The 16,951-nt window shown below is 43.1% G+C and overlaps 1 protein-coding gene across 4 annotated transcripts in view; it reads left to right on the forward strand.

The window, feature by feature from the left end:
- Positions 1 to 9,745: 9,745 nt before the first annotated feature.
- The window catches only part of GMEB2 (glucocorticoid modulatory element binding protein 2), a 127,054-nt gene continuing 119,848 nt past the window's right edge, over positions 9,746 to 16,951 (forward strand). For 2 of the 4 annotated variants that reach the window (XM_078651690.1, XM_078651694.1), the window contains exon 1: positions 9,746 to 9,816. The gene's annotated coding sequence lies outside the window, so the exon portion shown is untranslated. Of the gene's footprint in view, positions 9,817 to 9,997; positions 10,080 to 10,114; positions 11,127 to 16,951 lie in introns of those variants that run through there. The other 2 variants (XM_078651692.1, XM_078651691.1) reach the window with 2 other exon arrangements.

The raw sequence follows: 16,951 nt of genomic DNA on the forward strand, positions 1-16,951 counted from the left end.
GTCAGGCTTTGGTAAAAAAAGAGCCCCAGATTACTACAACACTTCTCTCTATGGATTTCTATTCCAACAGAAAGTCCCCGTTTTCACATAATAGGGCCTAACCTCATTGTTAAAGAATTTTGTAAGTTGGGTTTAAGATCAAGTGTTTTTTCCATTCTAGCCAATTCATTCCTGCGCTTCAAGAAATTATATGGTAATGGCACCTTCTTCTTGATGTAAACAGCCACGCTCTGGAACGTACTGCCATCAAGCATTAGGAACATCCATGGGAACAAACACTGAATTCAGAATGTCTAAATAAATCTGGCTATTCTCAAAGAGATGACTCACTTACCCATGGACACGTCAAGATGACGACATCACTTGCCCATCCTAGCATCTCAACATTTCACAGCTCAGGAGTGTGGAACTGTATAAAATATCCACTTGTGCTGGGTAGGGGATGCTTATGAAATCTACTTATCCTATAAAAAACATAGTTATCAGTTTTGGGGAAATACAGGAATGCGACAAATTGCAGCAACATTGTATTAATACTCCAATAATAGCCTCTCTGTTTATATCTAGGACAGGAAGTCTAGCTAAGCTTTTATATTACAACCTTTCCGCGAATTTACAAACGGGGTTTGGAAGTAGGTGAGCATAGTAGTTCCAGCGTTGCAACATCTTATGAGTCAGTGTGCAAACAAACTAACATACCCAAGGGTGTTCAGTAACTCCTCTCCAAACTCTTCTCACACTGGAAAAGGTGCTAAATTTACTCCTAATATGGGCAAGAGTAATCTTTTTTCCAAAGTGGGGAAAAAAAGCAGCGTAGAGAAAGTGCATTTGCAATCGCCCAGCAGATTTATGCTTGGGCACGTAAACAAATGGGTATCAACTCACACAAAAATGTAGTACATAAGTTAGTTTGTTAGGAATACAATTTTTAGGGGTGTCAGTAAATGCTTAAGAATTAACGTTGTACATGTACACCAATGCAATGACCTGAATATGTAGGTGCACTTTTCAGACTTTTCGCTCCTTTTAAGACTTGGGCCACTGATTTAGTTTCATATTGTCCATAACGGTTTTACACTGTTTAGGTATCGTTCTTCTTTTGTTTAGACTGGCATACATCAAAATTGTTTTACTATATGATACCTCACAGAAATTATTCTTGAAGTGTTGCAAAACACTTTGTTAAAAAAAACTATTTCTTTACTTTTTACGCAAATGCGGCACCCACCCTTTATGTGGCTTTACATGTTTAGAGATCAGGTGTGGGTGATGTGAATAATTTTCTCTTTTTAATCACAAACCCAATTTGCAACTAAAATGAAACAAGTGGAGGGCGTGGCTTGGACGCCGAGAAAGATGGCGGTCTAGAGCGTCTCTCCTCCCGTCAGGAGCCTTTCCATCGGGAATTGGGACGCTTTTTTGAGCCTGCAGCATAGATGTGACCAGAGATCCGAACACTGGATCACTTCCTGAATGCGGTGAGCTGTCCTGCGTGGCCGTAGCTGCAGCAGATCAGGAGTTGTACCACAAGAGGCTCCGGACATTCATGGCGGCAGCCCAAGCAGAAGAGAGGAAACGAGGCACGGAGTAATCCCAAGCGAAGCAGTGAAATCCGCCGTCACAAAGGAGATTGAAATATGTGGAAGCAGCAGCGCTCAGCAATGTTTTTGAGCTGCAGGACGAGGACAATGATCGCGTGAGTAAAGTGCGATCGGCCATGTCGGGGCTTCCTTCACCTTAACCAAGATGGCGGCCGCCACTCGGTAATGCCTGAAAGTTCGAGAAGTGACTTCCACACTGCTTTCTGTCCAAATTAGCCTGAATAAAACGCCAGGCAAGCAATGCTGGCAAATGTACTGGGGGGAAAATAGGGGCACATTTCTAATCTGGCCATGGGGCCTTCATGTGTGCGCTGGGTGCCTGGACTGCCTGACATCAGATCACGATGAGCTCTCCAATATCACAGTGATCTCTCCACAGTGATTTCCAATCTGGTCATGGGGGCTTAATGTTGCTGCGGAGCGCTTGGATTGCCTGACATCAGACCAAAGTGAGCTCCCCAAAGCAATAGTGCTATCTCCAATGATAATAAGTGCCTGGGGTACCTGACATCAGACCACGGTGTTCTCTCTAATGACACAGCGACCTCTCCATAGTGTTCTCTCCAATGACAGTGATGAATGTATGTTTGTGACGCCTGTACCTCCGGTCCCACTTGTTGAAGGGATATAGCTACCAGTGAACTGAGATCTGGCCGACCACTCTCTTCTATAGATCTGTGTTGCCTAAATCTACCCCACGTACTTGCCGAGAGGGACTTTCAGGGCTCCGTTCTAGGATCTAAGCAGATCTAGGATCTAAGCAGCCATGATGGAGACCAAAGACCAGGGTACCCTTAAAAGACTTAAATCGGAGCACTCGAACCCGGGATCACCGAATAAACCAAAGAAAGTCACTCCGGACACACTTGATATGATATTGAATAGGCTAGATGAAGTGAAGGACCTAGCCACGGTCACTAAAGAGGAAGTGGTGGCAATCCGTCAAGATATCAGAGACACTAATGCGCGTTTGACAGAAACGGAGTCCAGGATTAGTCGTTTGGAAGATATAGAGGTTAGGACCTCAACGGCACTGAAACACCTGCACATCTCCTCTGACCAAACTACTAGGAAACTAGCTGAGTTGGAGGATAGAAATAGAAGAGGGAACCTGCGCATTTTTGGGGTTCCGGAGGGGTCCGAAGATTCAGAAGGGTCGTGTATTCAGTTCTTGGAATCATGGTTTGCTAAAGCCACAAACCTAACTTTTGCCAACCCTCTGGAATTCGACAGGGCACATAGAGTGCCAGGAAGAATCACTAAGACGCAAAAAGGTCCAAGGCCCATCGTCTGTAAGCCACTGCGCTATCAACATGTGGAGCAAATACTTGCCTTTGTTCGGAAACACTATCAAATCCTGTGGAGAGACGCAAAGATCTATATCTCTCAAGATTACAGTAGGGAAACTGTAGAAATCAGGAAGGCCTTCTTAGCCCTACGGCCACTACTAAAGTCGAGGGGATACCAATTTGGCTTTGTGGGCCCGGCAAAGTACAGGGTAACAATACGTGGATCGCCTCACTACTTCACAGATGTGTTGTATGTTATGGTTTGCATTTTTACTTTTACTTCCTCTTTTTTCTTTGCTTTTCCTTTCTCTTCCAATCTATCCCTTTTCTCTTGAATGGACAAGTTGTATCATTCACATGCTGTATCTGTATATCCGGTCTTGGATTACTCATGTATCATACCTGTATGCCCAAACGCCTGCTCATGGTTTCAGTCAATTTAGCCACATAGTGGTTAAAACAGGGTACTCCTCATATAAGATGTTGTATGGCACGCTACTGCTTGGGATTTATAATGCACTCATGATACATGTAATAATATAAATGTTACACCCTACGCTCACCACTCCGCTTGGAACGACCTCACTTGACCAGCTAAAAATTCTGTCTATGAATGTTAAAGGTTTGAACCAACCCATAAAAAAACAAAAGATATTAGACTATGTGCGTAGACAGAGAGGGGACATTGTTCTGCTGCAGGAGACCAAACTAGACACTAAACAGTTTTATACTTTACGTAATAAGTTTTATTCTGAGGTTGTTGGGTCAAGTGCACTTGGTAAAAAGAATGGGGTTCTGGTATTATTATCAAAACGATCCAAGATAGAACTATTGTCTTCATCATCAGACGAAAAGGGACGCTGGGTCACAGTAAAGCTCGCCTAAGACCACACAGAATTCTTTGTCACGAATATCTACGCACCTAACACTAGTGATCTAAATTTTTGGCAAGACTTAGTCAAACAGATTGAAACGATACCTGACACGGCGGTACATATACTAGGGGGTGACTTTAACCTTCCACTTGATCCTGTCCTGGACAGAGATTCGAAGTGTGTGTTTAAACCGACCAAATCACATAATGCTTTCATTAAATTGTGTCAACGCTTTAATCTGGTTGATACGTGGAGAATACAAAACCCTACTGACAGGGATTACACTTTTTATTCTTCCCCTCACGATTCGTACTCTCGCATTGATTACATCCTTATTACACAAAATGGAGTTGCAAGGATAGAGGATACTTCAATAGAACCGAGAGTACTGTCAGACCACTCCTGCATTTCCCTCTCCATCAGCAACATTAAACCCTCCCCTAAACAGACATCATGGAGACTTAATGAAGAAATTTTAAACAAAATAAGGCTGCCATCCAAACAGCCATCCGATCATATTTGGATATAAACAGGAGAGGGGACACCTCAGATCTGGTGAGATGGGAGGCATTGAAAAGTACCTTAAGGGGTGTGTGCATCAAAATCCGCTCGGGAATGAACAGAGATTGTAATGCAAAATTAGAGGCGTTGGAAACAGAGATAGCTAATCTAGAAAACAGGCACCAATTGACAAGGGATCGAGAGACGCTTAATACCATGACTAATAAAAAATACGAATATAACAAGCTAGTAAGCGAAAGGGCGGGAGTGTGGCTGACCAGAAGGCGAAATTTTAAACTCTGCGAATCTAACAAAGCTGGTAAAAGCCTGGCTGCATATCTATAATTCAAAGTGCAGAAAAATTCTATTAATGTCATAAAGGACTCTACGGGAGTAAACCACTCTGATCCCCAAAAAATAACTGAGGTCTTTAAAGACTTTTATGAGGACCTGTATGCTAAAAATGACTTGGTTGATGAGGATAAAATTCAAGGGTACTTGCAGGAGAGTGATCTGCCAAAGCTAAGTCCGGAAGAACAACACAGCCTCAATGAGCCGATCTCAATTGGGGAGGTGGAGAAAGCAATCAGAAGGTTGAAATGTGGGAAGGCACCTGGCCCTGATGGCTTTACAGCTAAATTCTACAAACGTTTTGCAACAGATCTAGCTGAACCTCTTCTGCATCTTTTCCATGAATTCACTGAGTCAGGTGAAGTAAGGGGTACCCTGGCAGAGGCGACTATCGCAGTTCTACCAAAGGATGGCAAGGACCCATCGTTACCAAAAAATTATAGGCCAATTTCCCTGATTAATTTAGATTGTAAGTTGCTAGCCATGATTCTAGCAACCCGGCTACAAAAAGTTCTCTCTACCCTCGTACATCCATCCCAAGCAGGTTTCTTAAAACACAGACTGTCTAGCGATAACACCAGAGTATTAGCCCACGCCTTAGAAAAAGCAAAACTTTTGAGTACCCCCACAGTGGCAATCACATTAGACGCTGAAAAAGCCTTCGACAAGGTAGATTGGACCTTCCTTGAGGCAGTTTTACACAAATTTAATTTGGGGACGACATTCACTTAACTTGTAATGGCTCTGTATGCCGGACCTACAGCTAGGGTTAGAGCGGGTGGATCCTTTTCTTCATCCTTCTGCTTGAAACAGGGAACAAGACAAGGATGTCCATTATCACCATCTCTGTTTTTACTAGCGATAGAACCTTTCCTATACCATATCCGGAATAATGAGGCCATTGCTGGTGTTCCGTTTGATGACTGCACTGTGAAATTAACTGCATACGCTGATGATGTGCTCATTTTAACGGAGAAAGCTGACGAGGCTATCCCGGCTTTAATGGACACAATTGGCGAGTACTCTAAAGTTTCAGGGTACAAGCTGAATAAGGACAAAACGGAAGTCAAGCTGCTAAATAACATCGGGAGTAGAGAAATACTTGGTTCATCTGGCCTCACCTGGCAGCCAAAAGCTTTTAAATATTTAGGCTTAGATTTTGAGAAAGACTTAATAACAACCCTAAAGGTGAATGAGGGCCTAACATGAACAAAGATCTCTACGTTATTAGATAGCTGGTCGCCCAAGTTTTTGTCCTGGTGGGGTAGGGCTGAGACCCTTAAAATGATGTGCACGCCTCTGGTTAATTATCTGGCTTGCATGCTCCCAATGACTTTTTCCGACGAATTCATCAAAAAAGTAGATAGACTGTTTGGAGAGTTTCTGTGGCGAGGGAAAAAAGCCAGGATATCATTGAAAAAGTTGCAATTGGCAAAAGAAAAGGGCGGCCTGGGCCTACCCTCGTTCAGGGACTACCAGACGGCTTTCCTTTGTAAGCAGGGGGCTCTTTGGCTAGTTGATTCTCCATCCTATACTCCAGTATGGCTATCTATTGAGCGATCGTTAATGGCTCATGCACCCCTCTCGGCTCTCCTCAGCATGGACTTGACCCATTTACCTCACTCCAAATACATCCTATTAAATACCAGAAGGGCGCTCCTCAGGCTTGACCAGTCCCATAAAACTGATTCGGTGATTAAGAAATCCACCCTAGTCTCGATATGGCATAACCCTATGTTTCGGATAGAGGGGAAAACCCTTTATTGGGAGTTGTGGGCTAAACATGGTATCCATATGGTGAATGACCTCTATGAAAACGGTATGCCCATACATTTTTCGACACCGCAAGAGAAATTTAATTTGCCACCCATAGAATTCTACCAATTCTTGAAACTGAAAGCCGCCATCTCTAGACGTGCCCTCACTACTGGTTCACCATGGCTATCGACACGTCTCCGGCTACTGTACAATGCTGACCATTTTGTATCCAGAATATATAAATTGCTCCTCCCCCTGCCCAAGAAAGCACATAAATTAACTGAAAGCAAGTGGGAGTCGGACCCTAACTCGACAGGTATATCGATTGATTGGGAGGTAATACACAAAACTGCACTATCAAATAAGGTGTCCCCAATTCTATGTCAAACGAAATACATGTTGTTGAACAGAGTGTTTTGGACCCCTCAGAAGCTGTTTAAATGTAATCTGAAGGATATGCCTAATTGCTGGAACTGCCAGGCTGCACCTGGAGACCTGGCGCACATGCTTTTCGATTGTTCCCTACTAAGATCATTTTGGAAAAAAATATTTGCATATATTCAACAAGTATTTGGAATCACACCCGTTCAGGAATTTGTATATGTCATTTTGGCCCCTTTAGAAGCACAACTACCTGACATACATGACCGACAACTGCTAGATATCATGTTGACATTGGCGTGCAAGGTCGTCCTCTGTAAATGGAAGAATTTTGCTGAAGTCAACTTTAAAATATGGCTGGAATGGCTTTCCTTCTTGAGAGGGGCAGACAATCCGGCACTACAGTCAGCCACATGGAAGCCTTCTAACAAAAAACTGTGGTCCTCCTTGGACGCGTCATCCTCCCACTTTGAGCCTCCGTGATACAAATCTCAACAGACTGTCTGCTTTTATAGACTACAGTGTCTCTGTTTGGCCCCATATTTTCCACGTTTAAATGCTCCCCATGCCTGAATGCTTACTGTATACTTATTGTTACCTGCAATGCGTCCCATGCTTCTGTAAACCGATTGCTACTGATATATTGATACATCTGTCCTCTTTCTCTTCTTCCTCCTTTTTCTCCTATTCCTCCTTTCCCTATTTTTTCTCTGTTCAGTTCATTATTGTAGGCGTCATTGTGCCAATGGTGCATCCATCTATGTACTGAAGGATTTATTGTATTGTCTTTGCTTTCATTTTCTCCAATCTTCAATAAAAACGATTTGAATAAAAAAAAATGAAACAAGTGTAAAACGTGTTTTATTGAAAACTAGTGTGGGGTAAGCAAAATGGGGTGACGGGATAGCTACACTAGACCATCTTCTAGACCTTATAAATTATCTGAAGACAAACATACTTCGGAAATGCAGTTTTAGAAAATGGCGACTGGAAAGAATCCAAAAGCAAAGTCTGCAGCGGGTTAAAATAATCCTGTCTGTAGCGCATGCTTTCACTTCTAAACATTTCACATTCATGGAACTGAAGGGGATGGAATACCCTCCCCTTGGCAAGAGCAAGCGGAGACGAGAAGCATGGGGAGCACTGTTAAGTCTTTCATTCTACCAATAGGAACAGCCTGTGATCTGCGGCGTATTCTCTCACTACCCACAGTGCAAGTAATATAGCAATTTTATTGGGCCAGTCACATTATATGAAGAAAAAGGTAATAGGAAAAAAGAATATTTTGTTCTTGCCAGCTCTGGAGCCTTTTTTCTCGTTCCAAAATTGGCCTTGGATAGTGTTTGTTGAAATGGAAAAGAATGCTTACTAGACCATGATTTTTCTTGATTGCTAATTTGGCTTATGAGGAGTCCTTGACGGTGGTATTATTTTCGATTTACACATGATTTAATTGTGATTATTAAATGTCAGCCTATGTTTCAACATACACATCTAAGGGAAAGCTGCACTTTTAGAAAAACACGTAACCTACTTACATTTAGTAGTTGAAATTATTGTAAATATTAAAGTTTGTCATACCCCGCATGCACCACAACACAATTTCGTACGTCCTCCATAAACATTCACTGCGATGAACATTCGTGTTAAGTTGTCCCTTGAGCCTACGACCTAATATATTTCATCAGACCAAGCATTACATTGGGTATTACTTTGTTCCAGTAAGCATTAAGCACTGGCAGTTATTTTAACAGGGGAGAGGTTTCCCATGTTTATAAGCAATCTCTGACCACAGAGCAAAATGAGTTTGTAAAGTTTGGGATCACCCCTCACTGTGATTAACAGGTCTTTATTGTTCCTGAATAAGTGGTACTGAACGCTTGCTGGTTGAAGTCCTATACCAAAATAAAAGTCTGGCCTGGCAGAATGTTTGCATTGCCAGCATTCTGTCCATTTGTTTGCTGTAACACTTTTTGCCCTAAGTGGGATGGGGATGCCCAGACGTGGGTCCCTTGCTCACTGTGCCACTGGATTCAAGCTAGCCTGGCTGATGAAGGGTGACATACCCTGCAACCGGTCCGAGGATGCTGGGGTGGCATAGTGGGCAAAAGAACGATGGATTAAACAGATCTTTTGACTGAGGGGAGAATGTTTGCATTGTCAGCATTCCGTCCATCATTTGTTTGCTGGAACACTGGCAGGAAGCAGAGACAACACAGTAAAGGAAGGGCAGATCAACTTTAGCTGCCCGGCAAAAAAACATTGGTTCCAAAGGTAGTGCCTATTTCAAGCAGATTAACATTTAAGGGAGTATTAGTGAGAAACATTCTTCTTTCACAGAAAAGTACTGTGGTAATCTAACAAGCAAGGTAACCGGTTGGTCTGGAAGGATGTTGGACCTACTTAAGTGGGCAAAAATAAATGACAAAATGTTGTCCTTGTACCCAAACAATAGGATTTGTACGCCGAGAAAAAGAAAAATCCACCTATTCGTTGTTGCTGCAAATGTAAAGCTTTCTGCATCCTTTATGAACCTAGTACGGGACATAAAGCAACAAATAAATGAATAACCCTGCATAAAAGGAAAGTTACCACAAATAAACACCTTTTTGCGCCCGGTGACAACTTCCACCCAATGTTCATGTATTACAATAGAGAACTACTTACTGGCACTCGTTAAAAAACCCAGACCGTACATTGCATACAACATTATAAAAAACCCAAAGCGGATTAAATTTGCGATCTCCATAAACGCGAAACCAGTTGCACCCTGTTCACGGATGTTAGCATTAACCGCCCTCTCTGTTAGCTCCAAACTCAAACAATATTTCCATTATACATCAGTGGAGTAGTGCAAAGTAAGCGCATGCGTACAAGAACCATTCGATTCCCAATTTCACGGCCTATGAAAAGTTTAACAACGCGGGGAACGCGCGCGGCCAAGGAAAAAACACACCACCGCTTCTCGTGCACGCGCCTCGCTCCTCGGCTTTTATCTTGTGCGTCAGCAACAGGGCGCGCGACACGACGGTGCTCGGGCAGAGACCGGCGTCCACCGAGGTAAGCGCTGCGCGCCTTCTTGCTCCCGGGGCTCCTCCCCAACGCTTCCACCGAGCCCACGCTCTGCCTCCCCCTGCCCCTCACGCACCGCGTCCATCCTGCGGTCCCTGCGGAGCGTGAGGACGTCGCGGCGCTGAAGACGACGACGGCCAGGCGGCTGCGGCGTAAGGACGGCGCGAGACGGAGCGAGGTGCCGCTGTGCGTCACTCGGCAGCCGACGTGCTCCATTGCCCTCCCCCTTCTTGTCGTCTCTTGAACGTTTTGTGCGTGTGGGGTAACGGCTCAAAGGGGGTGGGGGCACACGTTCGGCCAACTGTCTCATGATCGTCCACAATAACGTCCGTTGAGGAAAAACGCCCGGGTTGGGCGGGTTTACGAATTATGTGGAAAACCACTGAAGGAGGGATTTCTGAGGAGACACATTCCCCGGGCGCCCTAAACGGAAACGTCGCGCCCTGCTTTCGGGTTGGACTAATTGGCTGTCGATTGTCCTTTAATATTAATAAAAAGTAGATTTTTCTCAAAAAACTATGCGGATTGTTGAAAATCACCAATAACACCTTGCTTGATGTGTAGTAACATGCCTCTTCTGACCCCCCTCCCCATTCCTGGTTCTTTAGTCGCGCCTTGCATCCTGGGAATTGTTGTTTTTCGCACACCCCTTCAGAAAACACAACAGCTTTACTACTCGAATGCGAAGTATTTTTAACAACACAACATTAGTTGTTACATGGGGTCGCTTCTCATCGACATTCCGTCAAACAAAGCTAAAACATTGTCCATGCGTAGTTTAGGTTTAACTGAGTTACCACCCCAGGATAGGATCTTCGAAAATTATCAAGTTGTTTTCAAATGGAAACTTACCTTTGGATTCCTATTTACATGCCAGAAGGATCTCATTAAATGCAATACTTATCAAGTTGCGAGCTGTGACTTTTTTGTGTGGAGATGGGTCCAGGAGGACACACTTATTAACTGTCTCACATGGATTAATCAACCTATATGAACAGTATAATACGGACCCCACCTATTTTTTATTGTATTTTTAAAGTTTTATATAGCGCTAGCTTAACCCGTAGGTATCAGCGCTTTACATACACACAGTAAAACAGCAGAAGGACATTACATTACATAGTAGGCCGGCAGTAAGGAAGCAAACCAAAGAAAAAATACAGCATGGGAAATAAATATGCAGTGCAGCGGAGGGGGAGAGAGCAATAAAAAGAAAAAGGTGAAAAAGACATAGTCCGGTCACCCACTATCCTTGAATGACCAGGGAGAGAGGAGACAACTCTGATATAGTAGGCTAGGTAAGTTGACGTTGGTCATGAAAGTATTTGTTTAGGAGATGGAGTTTCAGGTCCCTTTTGAAACATGAGGAGGAGGGGTTGCATCTGAGGACTCCAGGGAGAGCGTTCCATATCCTAGGAGCGTTGCCTGAAAACGATAGGTATTGGGTGGTTTTCTTTTTCATTTTCGGAGGAATTAGGAGTGAGTTGAAGCTTCTCAGCGTTCTGGATTGCCCTGCTCTTATCAGTTTGTTATTTAGGTAGTTGGGGGCAGGAGAGTGAAGGGTTCTGTGTGTGATGCGGCCAGTTTATGTATACATCTCCCTTCCATGGGAAGCCAATTGAGGCGGTTGAGAGCTGGAGTGATGTGTTCAAATCTTTTAACTCCAGATACGAGTCGAGCGGCCATGTTTAGCACTGCTCTTAGAGGGGCTAGGTGAGCTTTTGGAGTCCCTGTAAGGATGGCGTTCCCGTAGTCGATTTTAGAGAGAACTAGGAATTGGACTACTGTCTTGAGGTCATCGTGGGGTAGAAAAGGTTTCAATTACTTGAGGTTTTTCCTTACTACAACCATGTCGCAAACATACTGAATGGTAAATTCTGTTATATTCCGATACATATTGAATCGCCCATTTTGCAGTTACGCATTTTCTTTATTAAAAAATAAGTAGAGTGTGGAGGTGAATACATATGTACTCTTCTCGTGCTCCGAATGTATTCCTAAGCCACTCTGTTTTTGTTCATCAACAAACTCTACATTACAATATTTTGAGCTCATACTCTATAGGCAAAAATAAACTAAACGTGCCAGGATGCTTAGTCGTGTTGGCTAAAATGTACACTTACGAAGTATAACCATTTGACAGCTAGGTAAGTTGTGTTTATATCATGCACAGTTGCCTACAGCAATGTTGCAACGCAGTAGTCGTACATTTTCCCTCACATTTTACTTCATGAAAAATCACAAATGAGTGAAATGGACACAACAAGGTGATGAATAAAAAGAATCACTTTCACTCACACCAACCTGGATTCTTGTGTTGATTTCAAGCATGGAATTATCATTTTTGATACGAATATAACGCTGGAAAGGAGGAACACCTGTTCACAACCCCTCCTACAACTTTTTATTCAAGGCTGTTCAGGTCCCGAACCTTGAGCAAAGTTCCTCCACTTACGTTAGGGATTCATATCCAGTATCAGGATCCCTGGGCCATTCACCCTCCCTTTAACATCATACCTGCGAGAGAGTACATGGTGTTCTTAAAACAATACACCTTTAGTGTGTCTTTAGTCCATAGTGAAGATAGGCTACTCAGACGCATGACATCCATATCGCACTTCTTTTTTCCTGAGACATCCAGTACACAGCACTTACATATCCAGTACAATTCATGAAAATAAGGCCCAGGTTGCCTATTGGACAAATCAAAGCACCATATTTGCCTACATTTCATATTCAGCACTCCTTCTCTCAAAGTAGTAGATCAATCTGTGACTCATAACCCCTTAAGCCCTCCAACCCACACCTCTGCTCCTGGCACCCCAGGTTTCTGTGAAAAGAAAAAAACGAGGAGCCAGAACTGATAATAATAACTGATAAGAACCGCAATAAAAGTGGCAATATCCAATCTTGATTCCACACTGATAATTCTTATTTATACAACAGAAACAGATTCAGGCTCTTAACTGGAGAAAAAATGTATGTCCATGGTACTTATCTTGTGAAAATGCGTACCAAATGAACATACGTAGGGGGCAGTTTGCCCCTGGATTAATCAAATTACATACCAAAGAGACCATAACGAGGTGCCACTTTAATAGGCAATAAATGGGATGGCACTAAGTATGCCAAAAGCAACTCTTTATCTCCAACAACAATTTTATAAAGATGATTTTCAGTGGTAATTATCTACAATTTTCAAAACTTTCCCTGCGATCTGCAAGTTATGGCCCACTGCAGTTTCAACAATTGCTACAAAAAAGTTGAAGCATCAGAAGAACCATATTTTCAATAGGGAGAACCTGATTTTACAAAGTAAATAGAGATTTGCTATGGGCTGAAGGAAACCTTTTGGATTCGGTTTACAGGAGGAGCAGCCTGACTAGGATGACAACAAAACAAAGAAAGGGAGCCACCAGGGAACTACAAGGACATTTAAAGAAGCCCAGCTCATCATGATCAGATAGACTTTTGAATAGCATGTTAATGACTGAGATGTAACTTTGAAGGACTGTGCCTGTAGCAAGATTTCACTGACCATTGGCCCTTGTGGGAGCCTGTATCATCACATTTCCTTCTGTTAGAGGAATACTAAAGGCCATATTACAATGGCTGGGGGGTCCGCAGTGGACAGAAAGACCGTCCGCCGCTTTTCCGCAAGTGGACCGGGCGAAAAAGGGTTCAATATGGTGGTGTTGTTCTAAAGACACAGCCAGCCATATTACACCATGGAAAGGCATGCAGAGTCTGCTTGCAGGGGCCCATTGCGGACCCCCAGGGACTCGAGGGGGGGGGATGCACATGGGGGGTATCTATGGTACCCCCCTGCCTTTTAATTAACAACGTGGCCGGCACTGCGCGGTGCCTGTCACATGCATTTAGACGCACAACCTGCCTTTGTGGCATTGCGGAGGGCGGTGCTCTCTGCACCGCCCGCCGCAATGTTGCAGATGCGCCATGCGCCCGCCAGTGTGGCGGGCGCATCCTAATCGGGAGTGCGGGACCGCCGCACCCTCAGCGGGCGGTCCTGTTTCCTGAGGGTACCGCCATACTAATTGGGCCCTAGGTGTCTACCCTTTCAACTATTACTCAGCGGTGCTCCCTTGTTTGAGGCTGCTCACACTTATTCTGAATGTTTGAAGAATGTGTACTATTCAAATTCTCAGCCATATTACCTTTTGAATGTGCTGAACCTTAAATACAAGTTATCCAGTTGTCTGCAAGAACTTTTGTCTACCCTACGTTCTGTAAGTGCACCAGCTAACTGAACCGTGGACACATAACCCCAGTATGTGCTAGGACCCTTTGTGTTTTTAGTTTACCTTACACAACCACAGACCCTCGTTTGCCACTGGAGTGCTCACCTTACAACTGCAAAGTATCCATGGACCTGTACAAAAGACATGGATTTAGGGAGCTAAGCTTTTTTAGTTAGCTTGCATGTTATTTACAAAGTATTGTAGCCAGTGGGAGAGACCTTGAAGTGCAGTTTTGCCATTAAATTGCAGATGGCAAGCAGGACTGTAGGGTAATTCATTTCCTAATCCTTCACATACACCCTTTTCAACTTAAATATACAGTAAAACCCACAATTCGATATTAACGTGAATTACAAGAGAAACGTTTACAATTTTAAAGAAGCTATTGATGACAAGTACTCCGGTAATCATCTGCATAGGTGAAAATGGACGGTTTTAGTTAAGGTATAAACCAATATTATAACTGTTGTAAAACCTTCATGCAATGAAATGCTCTTAATAAATGGGTATTGCTTGTCTTGGTTTAGGAATTTTAGGTACCCGTTGAAGAAGACCCACTTGTCTTTGATGAGGAATGTTAACCTGAGCACACACAGGACAAGTGAGAACACATGATTTAATAAAAAAAAAGGTGATCCAGCTTGAAAGTAGAAGAACATCCTTTATTAGTATCAACCAAAGACTTATTACCTTATTAAAGAAATTCTTCCTGAAGCATCTTTAAAAACAACCAGGTCTTATTCTTTGAAAAAGGTTCTTCTGTCTGGGGAAAATTTAGGAGCTACACTGGTACCAGTTATCTAGCTCACGGAATATAAGTAGGAACATTTCAGCCCAACAAACTTAATTGCATGTAAGCATTGTTAATTTTATAAGATTTTTCTGCCTGCACAACAAAGATAAATCAATGACCACTATATGGATAGAGTTTGAAAGTAAAAACCCTGGTATATAGAGGTAATACAACTTTATATTGAAAATAAATTAAGCAAGTCCAATGTGCTTGTCTACTATTACAACACCGAACATGATATAGTTCATGCAGATTTGTGTCATCTGTTCATAGCTTACATTAAAAATCAAGCTTCCAGTAACATATACCCCCAATTCAGCTCAGTCAATTTTGTTGGCATGTTGTTCAAAAAGAGAATCCTTTTTATAAACCAAAAGTCTGTGAGGAAAAACAAAAGTAGGCTGCGCTTGATGAAGTATCAACCTCAACTTGCTATAGGGAAGTGCCAGTAGCTTTGCCAGGAGTGTCAGCCCTATCATGATTTTTTTAGTATGTTCAGGATGAAGAAGAGCCCAAGGAGAGGCAGATGCAAAGACTTATTGGGGACATTCAGAAGGCTTCCCGGGGAATGCAGTCTATCCATTGGTTATTATTGGCTTTGTGTTTGTTAACTCACAGTTGCTTGCTTTCAATTTGTTGGCTTTGTTTTAGACCTGTCAGTATGTCTTTGTCCCTCCTGTGGAGCATAGCTTCTTTACAATATTCTTCCACAAGTGCTCACTTTATGTAAATCGGCCTTTGCATTTTTTTCTTATCTTTTCTCAGTTGCTGTGCATTCAAAGACAGAGGTCAAATATTGGACTCTATCTTCTGAGGGAGCTTGTTGTTTACTTTTCTTTTTCCGACTTCAAAGTGAGAGGATTTATGTGACAATCATGCTGGGTACTGGGGGTGTGCTGGAGGAAGCCTGTTTGATGATATTTGTTTGTAACACACAACAAAATATAAATATCTGTACATGAACTGTGCAAATATTTCAGAATGTATCAGAATTATCAAAGCACTAATGAAGCAATTTTTTTGTAATTTGAAAATGGGGTGGAAAGAAATATTTTAATACAATCAAAACTGATTAATACATTAGTTGATGCCCGTTCCACACACTATCATTTGTACGCTGGACTTATCAGTAAAACTGAACGTCCGTGCAAATGTAATGGTTGTTTCAATTGAAAAATTGTTGTCTGTAATGGCAGTGTGCTACCTCACCCACTACCCCACTCCACTCCACAACACTCTACTCCTCTTAATACAACTACTCTACGCTATTCCATGACACACCACTCTACGACTCTCTTCTCCACTCTACTTTATGCCACTCCACTCTATTCCACTCCACGTCAATCTAGGACACTCAACTCCACTCTGCCACTCCACTCTCTGCCGCTTTACGCTACTACACTCTACAACACTCTACTCTGACACTCTATGACACACTACTTGATGACATTCTGTGCTATTCCACTCTACAACACTCTACACCCCTGTTTACCTCTTCACTCTAGGCCAATCTACACCACTCCACTCTTTGGCACTCTGTGCAACTTTAGGATGCTCCATGCTATGCCTCTCCTCTCTATGACAGTTTTCTCCATTCTACAACGCTCTACTCCACTCTGTGATACTTCACTGTACTCTACGCTCCCTTACTCTGCACCACTGTACTCCACTCTAAAGCGCACTCCTCTCTATGAAACTCTACTGTGATATTTTATGACACTCCACTTCTCTCCAACCTTTTCCAGTTGTTGGAACACCCTTTGAAAGGGTAGGGATGGACATTGTGGGGCCACTGGATCCCAAGACAGCCATGGGCAACAGGTACATCCTGGTCTTGGTGGACCATACTACCCAGTACCTAAAAGCAATCCCTCTCAGGACAACGACGGCGCCAGTGGTGGGCCGGGCGCTAATGCGGATCTTTTCCCGCGTGGGGTCCCCCAGAGAGGTGGTTTCTGACAGGGGGACCAATTTCATATGAAGTATATGACATCCCTTTGGAAGGAGTGTGGTGTAACCTACAAGTTCACCACCCCTTACCACCCACAAGGTAACGATCTGGTAGAGAGAT

Source organism: Lissotriton helveticus, chromosome 7 (assembly GCF_964261635.1).
Source record: "Lissotriton helveticus chromosome 7, aLisHel1.1, whole genome shotgun sequence".
NCBI classification, from domain to species: Eukaryota; Metazoa; Chordata; class Amphibia; order Caudata; family Salamandridae; genus Lissotriton; species Lissotriton helveticus.